Below are 22,016 nucleotides of genomic sequence, written 5' to 3' on the forward strand. Positions count from 1 at the left end.
GAGCTGGCCCACGTGCAGTGCCGATGCACGCAAGGAGTGCTGTGCCATATAGGGGTGTCCCCATGTAGGGAAGCCCCACGCTCATGGAGTGCACCCCATAAGGAGAGCCACCCAGCATGAAATAAGTGCAGCCTGCCCAGGAATGGCACCGCACATACAGAGAGCTGACACAGCAAGATGACGTAACAAAAAGAGACACAGATTCTGGGTGCTATTGACAGGAATACAAGTGGACACAGAAGAACGCACAGCGAATGGACACAGAGAGCAGATAACTGGGGGCAGGGAGCAGCGGGGAACGGGAGAGAAATAAATAAAAAATAAATCTTTAAAAAAAAAAGAGTCAAGCTCAGGCAGCCTGATTCTAGGGCCCTCATTTTTTTTTTAAACATAAATATGCATAGAAGCTTCATTCCTAATCAGCAAAAACTGGAGACAAGATATCTTTTAATGAATGAATGGTTAAACAAATGGTGGTACGTTCATGCCATGGAATACCATTCAGCAGTAAAAAGGAATGAACTGCTCACATACAGGGCAACCTGGATGAATCTTCAGGGAATCATGCTGAGTAAAAAAAGTCAATCCCCAAAGATCACATAATGTATGACCCCACTTGTATAACATTCTTGAAATAAAATTACAGAAGTAGAGGACAGAACAGCAGTTGCCAGGAAGGAGAGCAGTGAGTGTGGCTATAAAAGGGTGGCAGGAGGGATCCTGTGCATTTGGGAATGTTCTGAATCTTGACTCTTTCATTGTCAATGTCCTGGTTGTGATGTTGTACTACAGTTTTACAAGATGTTACTCTTGGCAGAAACTAAGTAAAAGATACATGGGGTGGCTCTTATTATTTCTTATAATTGCAAAGGAAATTACAATTATCTCAAAAATAAAAGTTTTCAATTTTTAAAAATTTCATACCTGCAATTTCATATGGTTTAATCCAATATTGAAAATGTGGTTGAGCCATGAAGCAACCTAGGCCCATGCCTTCAGGGCTATGTTTGATTTCCTCATGACTCTGGGTCACTTGAGAGACCAAGGATCACCTGCCAAGTCTTTTTTTTTTTTTAAGATTTATTTGTATTTATTTCTCTCCCCCACCCCTCTGTTGTCTATTCTCTTGTGTCCATTCGCTGTGTGTTCTTCTGTTTCCACTTGCATTCTCATCAGGCAGCACGGGAATCTGTGCCTCTTTTTGTTGTGTCATCTTGCTGTGATAGCTCTCTGTGTGTACGGCACCACTCCTGGGCCGACTGCGCTTTTCGCGTGGGGTGGCTCTCCTTGAGGGCACACTCCTTGTGCATGGGGCTCCCCTACGCGGGGGACACCCCTGCGTGGCATGGCACTCCTTGCACGTGGCGGCACTGCACATGGGCCAGCTCACCACATGGGCCAGGAGGCCCTGGGTTTGAACCCTGGACCTTCTATATGGTAGGCGGACGCTCTATCAGTTGAGCCACATCCGCTACCCACCTGCCAACTCTTAGGGCAGAGGCATGAGGGGTGACAGAAAGGCCGAGGGGAGCCCAGGGGCCAGGGCAGTCAAGGAGGGTTAAGTTACTCTCCTGGTTTAGAATGAGGACCTTAATGGTCTAGAGAAGTGTCGCTCAAAAAGTAGTGATGAGACAGCCCTAGTTCTTTTTCTCTCGTTAGAATAGGCAGACATCAGCATGGCAGGGCCCACTTTGACCTCTCTGCTACACTGCCTTTCCAAGACAGGAGGGACTGGAGGTCTTCGTTCTGAACTTTCGTTAGCTCGAGAGTAGGGGACTGCCAATCTGACCTGGGCTCTCTCTCCTTCAGCAAAATTAATATAAGGTATAACAAAACGTTTCTAAATTTCCAAAATTGTGGAGGCGGGGGAGTTATTTTGGGGTGAGTTGAAAAGATGGCCCTCGGTGCTGTGACGCTACTTCACCAGGAGCCTCGCAGCTTCTGCTTGGTGTCTCGAAACCCTCACCCTGAGAAAGGCAGCCCCATGAAGTCCGATTCCCCGAGGCTGCCACACTGCTGGGAAGCCCGGGCAAGGCACGTGGGAAGGCCCTGCAGAGCATTCCCCAGCCAGCCTCCCGCTCTCCCGTCCACCCCACGGAGGCTCCAGATTGTCCAGCTGAGCTTCCAGACGCCTCCAGCTCCAGCTGTCATCTGACTGCTGTCTCGTGAGAGGACCCAGGTGAGAAGTAGCTGGCTGAGCTCAGTGAACCCCTGAACCAGGAAAAAATAACAATAACTGTTGTTTTGATCCACGTAGTTTTGGAGTAGTTTGTTACTCAGCAATAGCTATCGCAAACCAGTATTGACTGGAAGAGAGGACTAGAAAAACTGAGATTTTACTTTGTATTTGACACTGCTATTTTCCTGACATATATCATGGGGTAAAAAATGTGCCCATGGAAGAGTTGGCAGGTTTTCCACCACATTATCCTCCCATATTAATAAGGAAAAGCCTATCATTTCTGGTTTAATGAAAACCCCCTTTTCTGCCAACCTTCCTGCCCCACCCCACCCCATCCCCCGCCAAACAGGCCACTGGGGTTTCTCAGAATGATCTCTCTATTTTGTGGTGCAGAATGGCCAGAGGGTCTGAGAGAGTGGAGTTGAAGAGAAAGAACTTTCCAAAGAGGTTGTCGCAGAAATGCAAAGGCATGTGGGGAGTGGGGTGGGAGTGAGAGAGAGAGAGGAGGCTTAGAGGATGTTCTCTGGCAGTACAGTAAATGATGGAACACCGGAGACGGGGGATAAAGGTGAACGAGGTAGAAGAAGCAAGCTGCTACGAGAAATACTGCAGTCGGGTACAAACTGGATTCTCTTCAATGTTGAGAAACCCGAATAAAAATTGGAATTGTTTTTCCATGGTATTTAATATTTTGCCAATAGAGTCTGTGTGTCTTTAACGGTGGCACTCCTTTGGGACCGAACCGCATGGTTGTGGCGTCGATAGGGCTCCACGTGTATCATCTCATTTAATCCTCTCAGTAACCTTGTTGTTATGTTATTGCTCTTATTCCACAGATTCAGAAACCAAGGCTCGGGGGGGTTAAGCAATGGGTTTAAGCTCACAGGCTTGTGGTCAGCCTTCATTTGCCAGACTGCTGTGACAAATACCACACACCGGCCAACCTCACGACAGGAATTTCTTTTTAATTTATTTCTCTCCCCGCCCCCCAATTGTCTGCTGTCTGTGTCCACTCACTGTGTGTTCTTCTGTGACCACTTCTATCCTTATCAGTGGCACCAGGAATCTGTATTTCTTTTTGTTGCATCATCTTGTTATGTCAGCTCTCCGTGTGTGAGGCGCCATTCTCAGGCAGGCTGCACTTTCTTTCGTGCTGGGCGGCTCTCCTTACAGGGCACACTCCTTGTGCGTGGGGCTCCCCTACACGGGGGACACCCCTGCGTGGCACGGCACTCCTTGCACGCATCAGCACTGCGCATGGGCCAGCTGCACATGGGTCAAGGAGGCCTGGGATTTGAACCGTGGGCCTCCCATGCGGTAGACGGACGCCCTAACCACTGGGCCAAGTGCGCTTCCCACGACGGGAACTGGTTGTCTCGCTTTTCTGGAGGCTGCAAGTCCAGCATCAAGGGGCCAAGGCTGTGCCTTCCCAGGGGGCTGCGTTGTCCTGCCGCCGTCCTGCCACCATCCCTGGGGTTCTGCCGCTTTCAGCGCCGCCTCCCGTCGCGTGGCGTGGTCCTTGCTCTTCTCAGGTTTACGTGGCTTCTGGCTGGTCCTGAGGCCTCCAGCCTCAAGTCGAAGGCCCACCTAAACAGGCCCCGGATGAGTCCACCCGAGTGCTCGTTACAAACGGGGGTTAAGATGGATTAAGATGGATTAAGATGATGAACGTGTCCTTTGGTGGGAGGGGGGTGTTACATGAGTCAATCTACCACAGCAGTCAAACCAGTTTCAAAAGCCAGTGCCCGTGATCTCCCACCCCAGCACTCGAGAGTTAGCTCCCTGAGGCTGTCACTTCGCTTCATTCCTTCAGCCTTTCTTCTATTCCTGAACCGGTTGTACTTGGTATCACGGTGTATTAGGGATACTGGGGGTGGGGGGTGGGGTAAGAGAGCAGCACTGAGCGCTTGTTTATATGAATTTGCTGTTTACCCTGGATTTTTATACAATCAGAGGCACCCTATGTTTTAGTTATGTTTTGATAATGTACCAGGCACTTTTTCCTAACAGTTACTAAAAGTAGCTTTTTAGAAATGGCACACGTGAATGTCAGTTTTCAGATAAGGTAATTTCTTAAAAGTCTGTCCTTCACTATATTTAATTCTGTTACGATCTTTTGAGTTTTAAAGCAATTCATTTGATGGCATTTACAAAGAAATACCATCCTAAGCTTATCTTGGAACACTCCCTAAAAGATGTTGCTTCTGTATATTACAAACCCAGAATAAAAATACTTTACAAGAAAAGGAGATTAGGTTCTGGTTCTTTTTCTCTCTTTTTGATGTGGGCAGTTGCTCAAGTACCCTTTCCATCCACTCCATATCGATGTCCATTTAGAAGGAACAAAAGGGGTTAGCATTTCCCTGGTACATTTGTGTCACAATGCAGCTATGCTTAGGGAAAGAAATGAGGAATGTTAGTTTGTTATGGTGATAGAAATATTCACCCTGAACTTCCATGGTGAAAAAACACAACTTTACTTCTGAGTGATGCTATGGATTTCCTATTTAAAATGTAAAAGTATGAACTCTGAAATTTACTCTTAAGCATTAGCATATATATAAAAGCAAATCCTGATTATACAGAAACATTGATTGCCTGGTCTGAGTATTCAAGTCTTCCCACATTCAACTTTTTTTTTTAAAAAAAGATTTATTGTATTTATTTCTCTCCCCTTACCCCCCGTTGTCTGCTCTCTGTGTCCATTTGCTGTGTGTTCTTCTGTGTCTGCTTGCATTCTTGGTGGCACTGGGAAACTGCGTCTCTTTTTTGTTGTGCCATCTTGTGCATGAGCTCTCCATGTGTGCAGCACCACTCCTGAGCAGGCGGCACTTTTTTCACGCAGGGTGGCTCTCCTTGCAGGGTGCACTCCTTGTGTGTGGCCTGCGTGGCAGGGCACTCCTTGTGTGCATCAGCACTGCACGTGGACCAGCTCACCACATGGGCCAGGAGGCCCTGGGTTTGAACCCTGGACCCTCCATATGGTAGGCGGACGCTCTACAGTTGAGCCACGCCTGCTTCCCCCTACATTCACCTTTCAGCCGAGCATAGGCCAGAGAGAGGCAGGAAATTTCAAATCAGTCAGTTTGGCAACCCAACAGATCTACTTTTCAAATTAAAGATCTGAGAGGAAAGCTAAAATAAGAGTTGACAGTTATCTGTGAATTCTAACTCTTCTCGTTTCTGTTGTCCCATTTATGAGATTTACCTAACAGATGTCAATATGAAAATAATAATAGTAACAGTAACAATAGTAATAATAAAGGCGATGGTACACAATGGGTAAACAAGCATGGGCTTTGTTTGACCTGAATTTGGTATTTGAACTCTCTCCCAATTGAAACTGAAATTGCGACTTTGGGCAATTTCCTCAATGTGAGGTTCCATTTCCCTGTCTGTAAAATGGAGATAATAATTCCCACCACATGTGCTTGCTCTGAGAGCTTAAAATGGCACACTATGTGACGCTGTGTCTGGCACCAGTACCCAGCAGGAGAGGGCAGAGTAAGGAATTTAGCCTTCGAAGAGAGGTCTGCTCCTCCCCTGGCTCCTGGGAACCCAGAAAGCCTTAGAAATTCCCGAGTGATAGGAGCATCCTGGTTGTTCTCGGTGGGCCTCTGACCACACCTGCTGACTTAGCTAAGGAGGTGGTTGGGGAGTCTTAAGGTGGGCCAGAAAGACCACCCACCCGATCAGAGGGCCAGGCTTTGACCAGGTGACACCATTCCACCGCCAGGAGGGACGAGTTCCGGGGTTTGAGTTCAACACGTGGGCAGTGAGTGCATCAAGTCCGCTTCCGTGGTGAAATCCCAGTAAAACTCCACCACTGAAGCTTAGGTGAGTGCAATTCCCGACTGGTAACACACACTGGTGCGCCAGGAGGGTGATGGGTGCCGACTCCGTGCCGAGAGGAACAGGTGCTGGGCATTTGAGATCCTCATAGACTCTGTCCGGTGCCTCTCTTCTTTTGGTTTCTTCTTATTTGTATCCTTTTTGCTATAAGAAAACTGTAATCGTTAGGTATGGCACTTTCCTGATTTCTATCAGACGTTCTAGAAAATGATTGAACCTGAGAGGGTGATGGGAAGCATAGCCAGTTGGTCAGAAGTGTGGGTAGCCTGGGAACCCCCAAATTTGCAGCTGGTGTCTGAGGCGAGGACACTCTTGTGGCAGACAGTGCCTATGAGGTGCTCCAGCCCGGTTAGTTGGCATCAGAATTGCCATCGGCGAGACCAAAAAGTCACAGATCCCTTCTTCCATATAATCAGAGATAGAAAAGATCAGGGAATTATCTCTCCTGCAGTCTTAAGGGAAAAAAAATCTATGCTTTTTAGATTTACTAATTAATGATCATCTCTTAAGTACACAAAATTGCACTGGACTTAGAGCCAGAGATCAGGGTTTAATTCCACAATCCAATTAGGAATTGCTAACTTTTCTAGACATCAGTTACCAAAGAAAAGAAATATAAACAGCGATAATCGGCTCCAAACTGCTCTCAGGGTGGCTGTAAATATCACCCAGCAATCAATTACCTTTAAGTGATTTGCACACAGTAACAGAGTATTTATCATTCCAAGCAGAGAAATAAATCTTATAAAGTGCGCGCTTCCTGATGAAAAGCCCAGGATTACGGTACAGTGAGTCCTGCAATACTGTCACAGTGGCACTGTCTGGTGACATTTGACTCAAGGCCATGACCTTCTTTCTGAGAGAAGTTACATTAGAAAGAGGACATTTTTATAAGGCTAGCATGTGCTTTGTGGTGATTATACAGTTTGCTGCTGAGAATCAGTTTCTTCTTGCTCATTGAAACTGGTACACTTCCTGAGGCTTGTTCCCTCCTCTAGTTTCAGGACAGCATGAAAGAGAGCTTTCATTCTCTTGCCTATTTTAGAGAAGACTTTTGTTGAGTTGCATTGCTATTTGTAGCTAATCTGCTGTGGTTATCTTAGAGAGAGGTCGCATGGTAGAGACTTAAATTCCAACTGGGCTATGTCACTTAGGAGCTGTGTGGCCTCAAGCAAGTCACTGAGCCACTCTGGGCCTCTGTTTCTGCAATTGAAAAATGGAGATAATACAGTATCTTGCAGGAGTTAGTGAAGGCTGTACTTTAAGGTACATAAAAGTATAAGATATAGTGCTTGACCCAGAGGAGACCCTACTAGATGTTTATGAGTGCACAGAAGAGTCACTCATAAATATTGTTCATGTCTTGAAAAATCAAAAGTAAATTGTACCAATGTTAACTCAACACATTATATATGATTGCTTTGGGTTCAGGAATAGATATATCTTTGGAAACATACATGGGGCAGATAAATTAACCTTTGCATGCCTATGGAATCTTACATTTTCTTTTACCTGACTTCTGGTATAAAATTTGGAAGACAGTGTAATTTTTTTTGTATGCCCTCTTTTCTTTCTGTTTTATTTACTTTTAATGAACAAATAAACCCACAGCCTTATCTATAGTATTAGAAACTAAAGCTACAAAGAGATGAAGCAATAAAAATGAAACATAAAGTCCAGTTATCAGAAGGAAGCCAGAGTCTAGGAGCTGATGCAGTAAAGCTTCTTGAAGGAACTCAGTTATTGATGGTGCCTGAGTGCTGTTAAATGGTTCTTTGGTTTGAAACCAGGGGGCGGTCACCAAAAATGAATTATGGCATACTCATTGCATCCTTTTGCTAAATCAAAATTGGAGAAATTATCTAGGGCATTTAGCTATTCTCTGGAGAACTTTACTATTTCTTAATTACTTACCTAGAAAACTTATGTGTCTCTAGAGACTTCTTAGGAAATAGCACAGAGAGTTTACTTGAACTACAGCCTCTGGTGGCAAATCCCACAGAGTAAGTCTCCCACGTGGCCTCGGTTCTCAGGTTTGGTGCTGCCATTTCTCCCTGCCTGCTTCCCTGCCCTGTCCCTTTCTATCACCACTAATCGAGGGGAGGCCCATTCATATGAACTACTCTGAGAACTTCCTAACCGGCCTCCTTGCCTCCAGTCTCTCCCCACTGACCTATATCGTGAGTCCGACGGACAAGAGTTATCTGCATGATGCACAACTCTGAACATGTCTGTCTCTTGCTCAGACACTTCTTGCAGCCCCCCATGCTCTACACATGAAGCCCAAACTCCTTCAATTGACAATTAAGGCCTTCCATGATCTGACCCCAGTTTACATTGAAACTTCATCTCCTATTAGACCTCTATCATAACCCCGATTCCTGAACCTCAAGCATTCACTCAACAAATGTTTAAAAAGTGCCACAAATAAAGCATCGTGATGGAGGGTAATCAAGACACAGCCTCTGCTCCCAGGGAGCTCAGGGTCTGACAATAGGTCAAGTAAAAATAATATTTACTGAGTCATGTATTGTTATATTTGTTCAATAAATATCCAATGGATATTTTGTGCATACCCATGATGTGCCAAGAATGTAAAGACACACAGAAAAGGAGTGTCCAACTTACCCTGCAGTCAGCAAAAGCTTTAAAGAAGAAGCAGGAATTCACTGAATCTTGAGGGTGAGTAGATCCACTCCACCGGGGAAAATGAAGGCAAGGACAAAGTCCACATTCAGGAAAAAAGGCCACTTCTTCAGAGAGGCTTTTTTTGTTAGTCCAGATTAGGTTAGTCCCCAGTTACTTGCTCTGGTAATCCCCTATACTTTTTCTTTCTAAGCCACACAGTTAGTTGTAAGTACAGTGGATTCTCATTATTTTCAGTGATTATGTCTATAAAGTCACTGTGAAGGCTGAATTAGTGAAGAAAGAACCATTATTCTTACGGGAAATTTGGGGGTGGATTCCTGTGGGTCTCTGGCCCCATTTCTGTCAACCAATAAAATTGTTTTCTTTAACATATATTGTTGATTCATTAACATTGACCTGATAGGTGACATCATCAACATGGTGATGTAACACATCCCTTGGAAAAGACTGTCCTCAGAATCAACTAATTAAAGAACTCATCCCAGTTGCTTGGAACTCTGGAGTACGAGAGAGAATGGAGGGCTCCACAAATGCTGAATTGAAGAAAAAGGGGAGAAAACCACCAAGATCAGGTAGCAGAGTTATGTCCTGTACCTGCCAGCCTGGACCCCTCCCCTCACTTGGCTTCACACAGCTTAGGAGTTGCACAGAGGCAGCCTGGCCTGGGTCCCTCCTGCCATGGCTGCAGATCATAGAGCCACTCACAGCAGTGAATGAGAGCCCCATGCATGTCCAGGCATGGGGACCCAAGTCTGCAGAGACCCAGGGTGCAGCGTAAGTGGCTGAGGAGTGCCAAATACAAAAGGGTCCCCAGGGAAGCAGATGTGGCTCAACCACTTGGGCACCTGCCTACTGCATAGGAGGTCCCAGGTTTGGGTCTGGGTGCCTGCTAAAGAAAATGAGCAGATGCTGCATCAGCCACGAGATGGACACTGCACCACTGCAACAAGCAGACACCTAAAGGAGCAGATGCCCCAAGCCACCACAGCCCATGGGGAGCAGATGTGACTGAGGCTGTTGGGCACTCATGTCCCATGTGGTTCCCAGTGCCTGCTGGAGAAGGCAAGCAAATGATGAGCAGACAGATGAAAGAGCCATCTGGGGAGAAGGGATAAATAAAAATAGACACATAATAAAAATAAAAAACAAAAACAAGCAAACAAAAAAACCCAAAAGGGTCCCCGGGGAAAAAAGAGACTATAGCAGAACTGTTGGCAAGAGGTGCACACACTCAACCCAATCTCTGTTTGCTGACCTACCTAAATGCAAAACAGACCTTTCTAGATTGACCTCACCTGGCTTCCAAGGGCAGGATAACTTAATGGGGAAGAAACTGGAAGCAGAAAAGCCTCACAGGAAAAAAAAAAAAAAGGGGGGGGGGGGGGACTGAACTGCTGTAAGACAAGACAGGTCCCAGAACTGAAATGTGTAATAAAAAGGGGGCAGTGAATGAGGGAGGGTATGTAAAAAGATCTTTGGAGTTGGGGAGAAAATTCTGCACAAAAAATAAACAGAAAAGATCAAGATTCCCAGGCAAGGAACAGAGGAAAGGAAGCTTTCTCTTGGAGGTGAAACAATTAAACACAAAAGCGAAATCTTAAAAAGTGTACTGCATATCCAGAGCAAAAATCAGGTGCAAAAGAGCTGAGAAAATCTGAGCAGTTAAATACAGGTTACTCTAAAGGTCCAGAATAAGTTGGAACAAGCATTGAAGAAGAGCCTTCAACACAAAGCCAATCAACAATAAAACCCTAGACAAGAGGGAGAACCTGAACCTCAGAGTTAACACATCAAAATAATCAGATGCCAGACAGAAGCAAAAAATTAAAGGCCTTCTAAGAAACAGGAAGATGTGGCTATGCCAAGTGAACAAATTAAAACTTCACAGGAGAGGCAGAATTTGGAATAAGTAATCAAAGATGTTCAAATGAACCTCCTAAATCAATTCAAGGAGATGAAGGAAAATATGGATAAAGAGCTAAAGGGTATTAAGAGACAATGAGTGAGCATAATGCAGAATTTGAAAGTTTAAAAAGAAATATAGGGAAGCGGACTTGGCCCAATGGATGGGGCATCTGCCTACCACATGGGAGGTCCGCGGTTCAAACCCTGGGCCTCCTTGACCCGTGTAGAGCTGGCCCATGCACAGTGCTGATGTGCACAAGGAGTGCCATGCCATGCAGGGGTGTCCCCCATGTAGGGGAGCCCCATGCACAAGCAGTGTGCCCCGTAAGGAGAGCTGTCCAGTGTGAAGGAGATTGCAGCCTGCCTAAGAATGGTGCCGCATACAGAGAGCTGACACAAGAAGATGATGCAATCCCAGTGCTGCTGATAAGGATAGAAGTGGTCACAGAAGAACACACAGCGAATGGACACAGAGAGCAGACAACTGGGCAGGGGGGCAGGGGGAAGGGAGAGAAATAAATAAATCTTAAAAAAAAAAAAAGAAATATAGCAGAGAGTATAGGGATGAAAGGCACAACAATGGAGATTAAAAATACACTAGAGGAAAGTGGATGTGGCTCAACTGATAGAGCATCCACCTACCATATGGAGGGTCCAGAGTTTGATACCGAGGGTCTTCTGATCCATGTGGTAAGCTGGCCCACACACAGTGCTGCTGTGTGTAAGGAGTGCCATGCCATTCAAGGGCACCCCTGCATAGGGGTACCCCGTGAGCAAGAAGTGTGCCCTACAAGGAGAACTGCCCCACGTGAAAAAAGCACAGCCTGCCCAGGAGTGGCACCACACACAGAGAGTTGATGCAGCAAGATGACACAACAAAAAAGAGATGCAATTTCCCGGTGCTGCCTGACAATACAAGCGGTGCAGAAAAACACACAACAAATGGACACAGAGAGCAGACATTGGGGGGGAAGGGAAGAGAAATTAATAAAAATAAATCTTAAAAAAAAATACACTAGAGGCATACAAGAGCAGATTTGAACAGGCAGAAGAAAGAATCAGCAAACAAGAAGACAGGATAATAAAAATCATACAGTCAGAAGAACAGAGAGAGAAAAGAATAGAAAAAATTGTGCAGTGTGTCAGGGATTTGACTGACACCATGAAGTGTACATATGCATCATGGATGTCCTGGAAGGAGAAGACAAGGGAAATAACAGAATGTCAAATGCCAAAGATAAAGAGAGAAAAACAGCAAGAAAAAAATGATTTCTCACATATAAGGAATCTTCAATAAGGCTAAGTGCAAATTTCTCATCAGAAACCATGGACATGAGAAAGTAGCGGTATGATATATTTAAGGTACTGAAAGAGAAAAACCGCTAACCAAAAATTCTTTATCCAGCAAAACTGTCCTTCAAAAATTAGGGAGAGTTAAAACATTCACAGATGAGTGGAACCAGAGAGAGTTCGTCCCCAAAAACCTGCCCCATGAGAATGGCTAAAGGGAGTCCCTTCAGGTTGAAAGGAAAAGAGAAGAGAGCGTGGCTTGAAGTAGTGTGAAACAATGAAGATCTTCACTTAAGATTACTAAAAGGGTAAATGCAAAACTTAATAGCATTGTCTCCTCAATATATAACTCCACTCTTTAATTTCTATAAGAGAATACAATTGAACCAGAAAAAGGCATAGTTCCTGATAACGGATACACAGTATATAAAGAGGTAATATGGGACAAAAACAATATAAAGACAGGAAACAAGGGTGTATGGGAGTAGTGAACGTGGATGCTATTGAAGCTAAGTGGTTATCTTTTCAAATTAGTAGATTATAGACATAGATTGTGTAATATAAACCCCAGGGTAACCACAAAATATTTCTAAAATATACAGAAAAAGAGATGAGAAAAGCATGAGTCACAGACATCACAAAAGATCAACTATACAGAAAAGGAGACTGCAATAAAGGAAAAAAGAAGCAAAATAGATATGACATATAAAAGCTAAAGGACAAAATGGATGAAGTAAGTATACTGCCTTTACAATAAGAACACTGAATATTAATGGATTAAACTTCCCAATCAAAAGACATGGATTGGCAGAATGGATAAAAATGCATGATCCAACTTATGTTGTTTACAAGAGACTCACTTTCTACCCAAAGATACAAATAGGTTGAAGTGAGAGGATGAAAAAGATAATCCATGCAAATAGTAATCAAAAAAAAAAAAAAAAAAAAAAGCTGGGGTAGCTACCCTAATATCAGACAAAATAGACTTTAAGTCAAAAACTGTTACAAGAGACAAAGAAGGACACTTTATATTAATAAAAGGAGCAATCCACCAAGAAGAAATAACAATCATGTATTTAGGCACTTAACCACAATGTCCCCAAATACATAGTTGGAGACTTATATACACCACTATCATCAAGAGATTGAACATCTAGAAAGAAGATCAGCAAAGAAACAGAGAACTTGAATAATAGGATAAATGAACTAGACCTAACAGACATATACAGAACATTGCATCCCAAAACATCAGGATATACATTCTTCTCAAGTGCACATGGATCATTCCCCAGGATGGACCACGTGTTGGGTCATAAACAAGACTTAATAAATTTAAAAAGACTAAAATTATATAAAACATTGAACTGACAGCCAACAGCACTGTAATGTGTGTCTGTCTGAGACATCTAACATGTGCATTTTTTCTGTAAGGCACATCACAGCCTTTTTGTACTTAGAAATACCTAGCACTACAGCACTGTACTTCTAGGCCATTTTAAATTGTGAAATCACCAACTGAAAGTACACAAGTAAGGGAAGCGGGCATGGTTCAACTGATAGCGCATCCGCCTACCATATGGGAGGTCCAGGGTTCAAACCCAGGGCCTCCTGACCCCTGTGGTAAACTGCCCCATGCACAGAACTGCTATGTTCAAGGAGTGCCATGCCGTGCAGGGATACCCCCATATGGGGGTGCTCCAAGCACAAGGAGTGCACCCTGCAAGGAGAGCCGCCCTGCATGAAAAAAGCGCAGCCCACCCAGGAGTGTCGCCACACACACAGAGAGCTGACACAGCAAGATGATGCAACAAAAAGAGACACAGATTCCCAGGGCCGCCAAGGGCACAAGTGGACATAGGAGAACACACAGCGAATGGACACAGAGAGCAGACAATGGGGCGAGGGGGGAGGGCAAAGAGAAATAAATAAAAATAAATCTTTAAAAAAAAAGCACACAAATATGGAAAACATGGCACTAAGTATATGAAAAGGATACTTGTTTATAGTATGAGCTGAAACAAGAAGGCAGAGTGTTGCCTTATTAAACATCAGCAGGAAATGTGTACCTTGAGTGATTCAAATTTTTTACTGCTTTGCACATGTCTACAAATGAACACAAACAATTTTATAAAATAATGCAAATGTTTAAGATTTTTATAGAAAGTACCATGTATCATTAAATCTAAGCCATCACTGACTTATATAAGAAACACCAGTATTTTATCTTATAATAAAATATGCTGCAAGTTAAATTATAGCAAAATGATTTTTTATTTCTTGATATTTTAGTTATTAAAAAAGCTCTTTTTAGACTTATTTACAAAGAGATTCTATCATGCTTGTACACATATAAAAAGGAAAATGTAATTAAAAAGAATTAAACATTCCTAAAACTTCTTCACATTCAGAATCTGATGCTTTTGAATCATCTTTTGACATTGTCTTTCATGTCTATGTTTGTCTATCAAGAATGTTTTTAAGAGTGCTCACCTCTCGTGTTTTCCCATCTTTGACACCCATTTAGCATTTGTTGAAACACATACACAGGAAATGACATTTATTGCATGACAACTGCTTGGCCCCAGTGATTGGAAGAGGCATCTCAAAATCAGCGATATCAAAATGTGAAAAAAAAACAGTGCATCCTAAAATTAGTGAAATAAAGAATATAATGAGATACTTATTTCCAAAGGCCTTAATGATCTTTTAAAACCAATTCTGATTTCTTTCTCTCTATTATTGTGGAACGCTTCGATTTTATTAGCCACAGCAATTCATCTAGAATACATGCAATCAAGAAAGCCTTGCATTTTCATTCATCCTGATTATTTGCACAATGTTAATCATAGGCTACGTAAGTGAATTGCATGGGTAATCATAAGCTTATTAAAGGTTGGTAAAGATTTAAATACAATCAATTGAAGAAAAATAATCCTTTAAAATTTGATTACCTTAGTCCAAGAGGAAAAAATGAAAATTATTGCAATTGCAATACTCTTTTCATTATTCTTAAGTAGTAACTAGTTACTGAAGTGACTATTCATTAAATATATATATTATATATATTTAACTGTGGCAACACTCCTGGGTGGCAACACTCCTGAGTGGCAACACTCCTGGGTGGGCTGCGCTTTTTTAGAGAAGTCATAGGTTTACAGAAAAAATCATATACCCCCACATACATGGTTTTCCCTATTATTAATACTTTGCTTTAGTGTGGAGCCATTGTTACCATCAATGAAAGAATATTTACTATAATTATGCTATTAACTATAGCCCATAGTTTTATATCAGGGTTCACTGTGTTGTATAATTCTGTGCTTAAAATTTTTAAAAAAATTCTTGTAACATATACACATCCTAATATTTCCCCTTTCATCCACATTCAAATATATAATTCAGTGGTGTTAAATATGTTCACAATGTTCTGTTACCATCACCACCATCCATTACTGAAAATTTCCATCATCCTAAACAGAAATTCTGTACCAAATAAGCACTAACTCCCCATTCCTTATCCCCACCCAGCCATTGGCAACCTGTATTTCAGTTTCTGACTCTATGAATTTGCTTATTCTAATTATTGCAGATCTGTGCAATTAAACAATATTTGTGCTTTTGTGTCTGGCTTATTTCACTCAACGTGATGTCTTTGATGTTCACACATGTTGGCTCATGATTTGGTTGGCTAAAAGCTGCCAAAAGCAGTAACAGAATGGGTTGGCTTTTACAATGGGGGTTTGTTGGCTTGCAAGTTTACGGTTCCGAGGCTGAGAAAAGTGTCCAAATCAAGGCATCACCCTGAAGACTGGCCCCTGGCGGTCCTGGACTCCTCTGTCACTTGGCAAGGCACATGGCGGCATGTGCTGGTCTCTGTCTTCTCCTCGGGGTTCCATTGTGCACAGCTCTGGCTTCATTGCTTTCTCTCAGCTTCTGTGGGTTTCCCTCTAAATTCCTGTGTCTCTTTTCATATTCATCCTGTTTATAAAGAACTCCAGTAAGAGAATTAAGACCATCCTGGGTATCTAATCACGAGGTTCCACCTACAATTGGTTCACACCCACAGGAATGGATTTCTTCTAAACACATGGTTTTCTGGGGTCCACCCAGCTTCAAACTGTCACATCACATGTAACAGAACTACAAAAATTATTTTTTATTTTATTCATCAAATCTGTTTTTGAAAACAAGTTTTTTCTGGAAGTGACAAGCAGAATTTATGGAAGTTTAAATTGACAGAACTTTTTGGAGGGCGTTTAGAGACATTGCTTGGGATTTTAAAAACTGTCAATGCAGAGTTATCCAGAGCTGGCCTGTACTTAGGGCCCCTGGATGTGTTTGACCTCACAGCTCATTTTAAGGTCCCTTACTCTTGCTCCTTCCATGGTTTGGAACATTCCCGTCTTTATTTCCCAACTTCTCTCTGCAGTTCACAAAGCCTTACCTCCTCCCTCCTAGGAATATGCCAGCCAGTAGGGAGACTGCTCAAAGGAGTTGAAGCCCAGTCTGATACTGTCTAAAGAACTTTCCAAGGCTCACCTGTAGCGTGGCAGACACTGCTTCTCCCTGCTGGGTTCCTGCCATTCAGATCCCCAGTCCAACCCTTGTTTGTTATGAAAAACCAGCAGTTTCTTCCCGGGCATCTCAGAGACCCTGACATGGTGAAAAGGACATTGCTTTTGGTACCCCAAAATTCTGCGTTGCAGGCCCTAGCACCCACTGCCTTCCTGCTCTTCAACCTCAGGTCCTGCTGTGTGCTATACACTAAATCACTGTGGAAAGATCACTTAGCCTGCCTAGTGTCACATCTGTAAAGTGAGTCTGGACATCCATTCCAATGGGAACTGATTCTGTGGTTAGGAATTTGACAGGCTGCCTGGTGGATTGGATCAGTGGCTCCCAGAAGCAGGGGTGAAAATGCTCCAGCCACTTGGGAGACAGCATGCAACACTAAAAAAAAAATACCATTTACTATGACTACCATTTCATAGAGCCCCCAAAAGTCTGCGGAACAAAAAAAAATCTCACTAGAATGAGGGACAAACCTTTAAGTCAATGCATTTTTTTGCTTTGTGCACCAACTTAATTTTTGTGATTTCTGGGGAACCACCGGCTTAGAGGAAAGAAATCCAAAGAAGTGGGAACCCATTCTCCCTCCAAAGGCTCAACAACGTGTGCCTTCCGAAGTGCTTCTCATTTCTCCTCCTCGTCAGTTATTTATTCAGAATTAAATACTCCTGTGGGAAATTTGAGAGAGAGAAAAAAGCGTTTTCCAGGAGTCATGACACCTCCAGCCACCAGAGGGCAGACCCGAGCCTGGAGACCTCGGAGCAGTCGCCTCCTTGCGCGGCCCCTCCAGGGGACGCTGCTGCTCGCGCCCTGACACCCGCTCGAGCCTCTCGCCGTCTCCACGGCCTCGTGGCGGGTAGTTCCTCCCTTGAGCTGGTGGCCGGCGTCCATGTGACCGAAGACGCTGTCCCGCATCAGAGCCCAGGGGGAGCTCTCCTCTTCCGAGTTAAATTCTGTAGCTTGAATCCATCATTGGCACAAACGGTGTTTCTAGAGCCTGAGCGTTGAACTAGAAAACTGAGAGGCAGAGCCCCGCCGAGGGCGTGACCTCTCAAGGAGCCGAGGGAAGTCCTGCCATCAGCTTCTTCAGGGACAGCAGGGTGACACGTGTCCCCCTTTATCTAAAAGGACAGGCAGGGTATGAACTGCACAATTTTTTTTTAGAATTCTTACACTCATTTTATCCTTAACTCTGCGAGGCAGGCCGTGTGATTATCCCTATTTTACTTTTATTTTATAACTCAGTCTCAGTTTTTCTGTTTTTCATTCGATTGCTATTTTAATAATTTCCAAATTTCCAAAGTTACAAACATGAAATATCACTAAAGAGTGTATTGTGAAAAGAAACATTTCTTATTTGGTCCTCCCCGCACTCCACGCTGGTTCTGCTCCACTCTGTAACTGCTTGGGTTTTCCGGTTCCTTGGAATAAATGGATAAAGAAAAGCAAGTGAATGAGTAACACAAAATTCAGGGGAACGGCAGCCTTGGGGTAGGGGGGGGCGAAGAGATGCAACGAGGAGGAGCATCAGGGGGGGTCTAAATTTTAAGGAAATTGATAGTGGGCAAAATGCTGTCTATTTTATTTTTTTGAGGTAGTACATTCCTATGTACTCTTTTTATGCATATTTTATGAAAAAGAAAAAAAATCATGCACAGATTCTGGGATGAGACAGAATTCTATCCCAGAATTCTAATCCCAGCTTTAACTTTTCTGAGCTTTCGTTACTTCATCTGCAGGAGGGCAATAACGGTACCTGTTGGCAGGACTGTTGGGTGGTATAGAAATAATATATGTAAAGAACAGTACAGGGTATGCATAGAATATGTACCTAGGAAACGTTCGAGAGCATCGAGGCCATGTGGTGTGAAGGAGGGAACTGCACAGGACTTCTGCATCCTATTGGGTAAACGTTGGTCAACAATTATCTTAGCTTCGGTTAACTGTTGCCTTCTTATCTAAACTCTCTTTCCTTCGTGTGTATTGAAATCATGAAGAAATCACGCGACACTTCACACATTGAAATACTTCTTAAAAATGAACTGCAGTCCTTTAAGAAATCCATTTGTGAGGGAAGGAGATGCTTGTAACTAGAAGAGTTAGAAGAGAGAGGCAATTCCCTGTTAAAGTTGCAAAGCACAGGAAATATGTAGAAGAAATCAATGAGGAAGATCTTCTGACTGAATTGGTAGTCATTTGCCATGGATGTGCAAAAAACAAATTATTTTCCTTAAGTGTACATACTCTCAGGTGCTTTTGCCCTGATATTAAAATGATTCCTTCTAGGAGATACATTTTTGGCAAAATTCTGAATCACAGTGTATACCTCTATATTTCTTATACGCTTAGATCTTTTTCAGCTTTAAAAAAGCACCAACTGTCCTTGACTGAAGGTTTTGCTTTAAGCCATGACTTAATGTTAAGCAAGAAGTGCCTTTTTTAGTCAGGGAAAGAAAATCTTCCAAACTAAGAATGATAATTTAATCTAAGTATTCTGAATTGGCTGAAAGGAGATTCCCCACATCAAATTAGCAGAAAGTAGTCTACAAAAATATTTTCTTTTTTAAAAGATTTATTTATTTATTTATTTCCCCCCCCCTTTTCCCCTCCTCCTGCCCTGCTGTTTTTGCTGTCTGTGTTGTCTTCTCTTCTCATTTTCTCTCTAGGATTCACTGGTATTTGATCCTGGAGAACTCTGATGGGGAGAGAGATTTCCTGTCAATTGTGCCACCTCAGTTCCTGGTTTCTGCTGCGCTTCACCTTGACTCTCCCCTTGTCTCTCTTTTGAAGCATCATGATCTTGCTGTGTGACTCACTTGTGCAGGCACTGGCTCACCATGCGGGCACCCGCACGGGCCTTGGCTTGCTGTGCAAGCACACTTTTACAAAAATATTTTTATACCTCTTGCATTAAGGGTTAAAATATCCTAGGAGCAAAATGTTCAAGCTCACTGTAATCCAATAGTGTAAGTCAAAACAATATTCAGATGGCTAAAATAGCAAAAGTTATGTTATATATATTTTACCATAATAAAATAAAAGAAAGCTGAGAAGAAAAATAATTTCCCCTTAAAAAGTACCACTGCTATGTATATACCCCAAAGAATTGAAAGCAGAGACTTGAACAGATATCTGCATATTGGTTAGCAGCATTATTCACGATTGCCTAAAGGTGGAAGCAACCCAAGAGTCATAAACTGATGAATGAGTAAACAAAATGTGCTATACATCCACAACGGAATATTATCCAACTGTAAAAAGAAACAAAGTTCTGATACATGCGACCACATGGATGAAACTTGAAGACATCATATTTAGTGAAATAAGCCAGACACAAAAGGACAAATACTGTATGATCTCACGAGTATTAAATAATTAGAATAAGCAAAGTCAGAATGTCAGAATCTAGAATATAGGTTACTGGGGATGGGGCAGGAATAGGGAATAGGGAGTTAAGGCTTAAAATGTAGTTTCTATTTGGGACGATGGGAAAGTTTTGTTAATGGGTGGGTGGTGATGGTAGCACAGCATTGTGAAAGTAATTAACAGCACTGAATTATATATTTGGATGTGGTTAAAAGGGGAAATGTTAGATTGTGTATATGGTACAAGAATAAAATTTTTAAAAATCCATGGAACTGCATAACAAAATGAACGCTAAGTTAAACTATGAATTATAGTTTAATAGTACAATTATAAAAGTGCTATCATCAATTGTAAAAAAAAAATTTCTCAAGGTGTTAATGATAGGATGGTATCTGGGAATCCTGTGTTTTATGCATGATTGTTCTGTAAACCCATAATTTCTCAAGTAATATATATATCTCTCTTTCTTGAAGTGAGCATTGTTGTATTTTGCTAGTAGAGTAAATTGGGGGCAATCTTCTAGAAAGCAATTTGTCAGTATGTATTAAGAGTTCCAAACATGTATTTATTCTTTGACCTCAAAATTATGCCAGGACTTTTTTCTTTAAAAATTAGAATATATTCATGGAATTAATGTGTTTTTATATATTTATCATGTATTTCTAATAGTTGTGAAAAAGTGAACTATCTAAACATTCATTCAATAGGGGAATGATGCAGTAACTTATGGTACACTCATACTTTGAAGGATAAACCCATTAAAAGTATGGTTACCAAGATTTAAAAATTATTACTAGAGAAGATGGAGGTTTACAGAAAGATCATGCAGTAAATACAGAGTTCCCATATATCTTCCCCCAATTTTTACATTTCGCATTAGTGTGGTAACTTTGTTACAATTGATGAGAGAATATTATTATAATTGCAGTATTAATTATAATCCATAGTTTACATTAGGGTTATACAGTCCTATGGTTTGTTTTTAAAATTTTTGTTCTAGCAACATGTGTACAACCTAAAACTTCCCCTTTTAACCAAATTCAGATATATAATTCAGTAGTGTTAATTATATTCACGATGTTGTGTAACTACACCTCTATACATTACCAAAACTTCTCCATCACCCCAAACAGCAACTCTGCACCAATCGAGAATTTCCCCCCCCACCCCGACACCAGCCCATTACCAAGATTTTAATGAAATGAGAAGATGCTCACAATGTTAGGTTAAATGAAAAAACGCAGCATGAAAATGGTTCAAAATTTTGTCTCAACTATACAAAATACGTGTTCACAAAAATATTGGAGTAAAATAAACTAAAATACTAGCAAGCGGTTATTTTTGGATTGTGAGATTATGAGTGATTTTTATTTTCTTCCTTATACTTTATTTTTCAGACTTTCTACAATGACCACATATTACCACTATGATAAAAAACAAAAAGATGCTCTAAAAAAATTCTCAGGTAGTAGCATATTTCTCTGTCAGTTACATATGAATCGACTCGTGTGTATGGCAGAAAGAAATCTACTGAAGACAGGCCTGATATACCATGTTCACTTACTCAGAGGAGGCGTAAAGTGGCATTTTCTCAGAAAGTGTTTGTGCTGCTTATGCTGCTATTAAATTGTATCATTCCCCTGTATTTAGAGAACTCCAGCGGCTGAGTTAAAACAAAGTCATGTTTTTCATATTGACATTTGAAACGACACAAATCTCTAGTCCCTGGGGAAAGCATGCAATTTGTAATGACTTATTTTTATGTGATTAAACTCATCTCTGTTAATAAGAGCTATAATTACGAAACAGAAAGGCATAATGAAATTGGCTGATGACAAAGGGGGTCGAAGCCAAATGTTTCAAACCCTTTCACGTTTTCTGGTAATAGTCATCGACTAGAGCACTGTTATTTTAAAATAATTTTCCCGACAAAGGAAAATGTTTACAGAGCATTAATTGATGCATTTATATTGCTTAGGAGATTTAAATTTATAGAGTTTACCCCCACACTAGCCTTTGCGTTACCAAGATTTTAATGAAATCTGATCTCTCTCTCACTTTTTCTTTAGAATGTAGGAGTGGGAATAGGTAGATAAAGCAGGAATTCCAAAGCAAAATTTACAGCTGAAATGCTGTCTTCTTGGTCAGATCTTTCTCCAAACAAAGTTCTTAACAAGGGGTCTGTGAGCTTGAATTGAAATAA

Source organism: Dasypus novemcinctus, chromosome 22, assembly GCF_030445035.2.
Source record: "Dasypus novemcinctus isolate mDasNov1 chromosome 22, mDasNov1.1.hap2, whole genome shotgun sequence".
Taxonomy (NCBI): domain Eukaryota; kingdom Metazoa; phylum Chordata; class Mammalia; order Cingulata; family Dasypodidae; genus Dasypus; species Dasypus novemcinctus.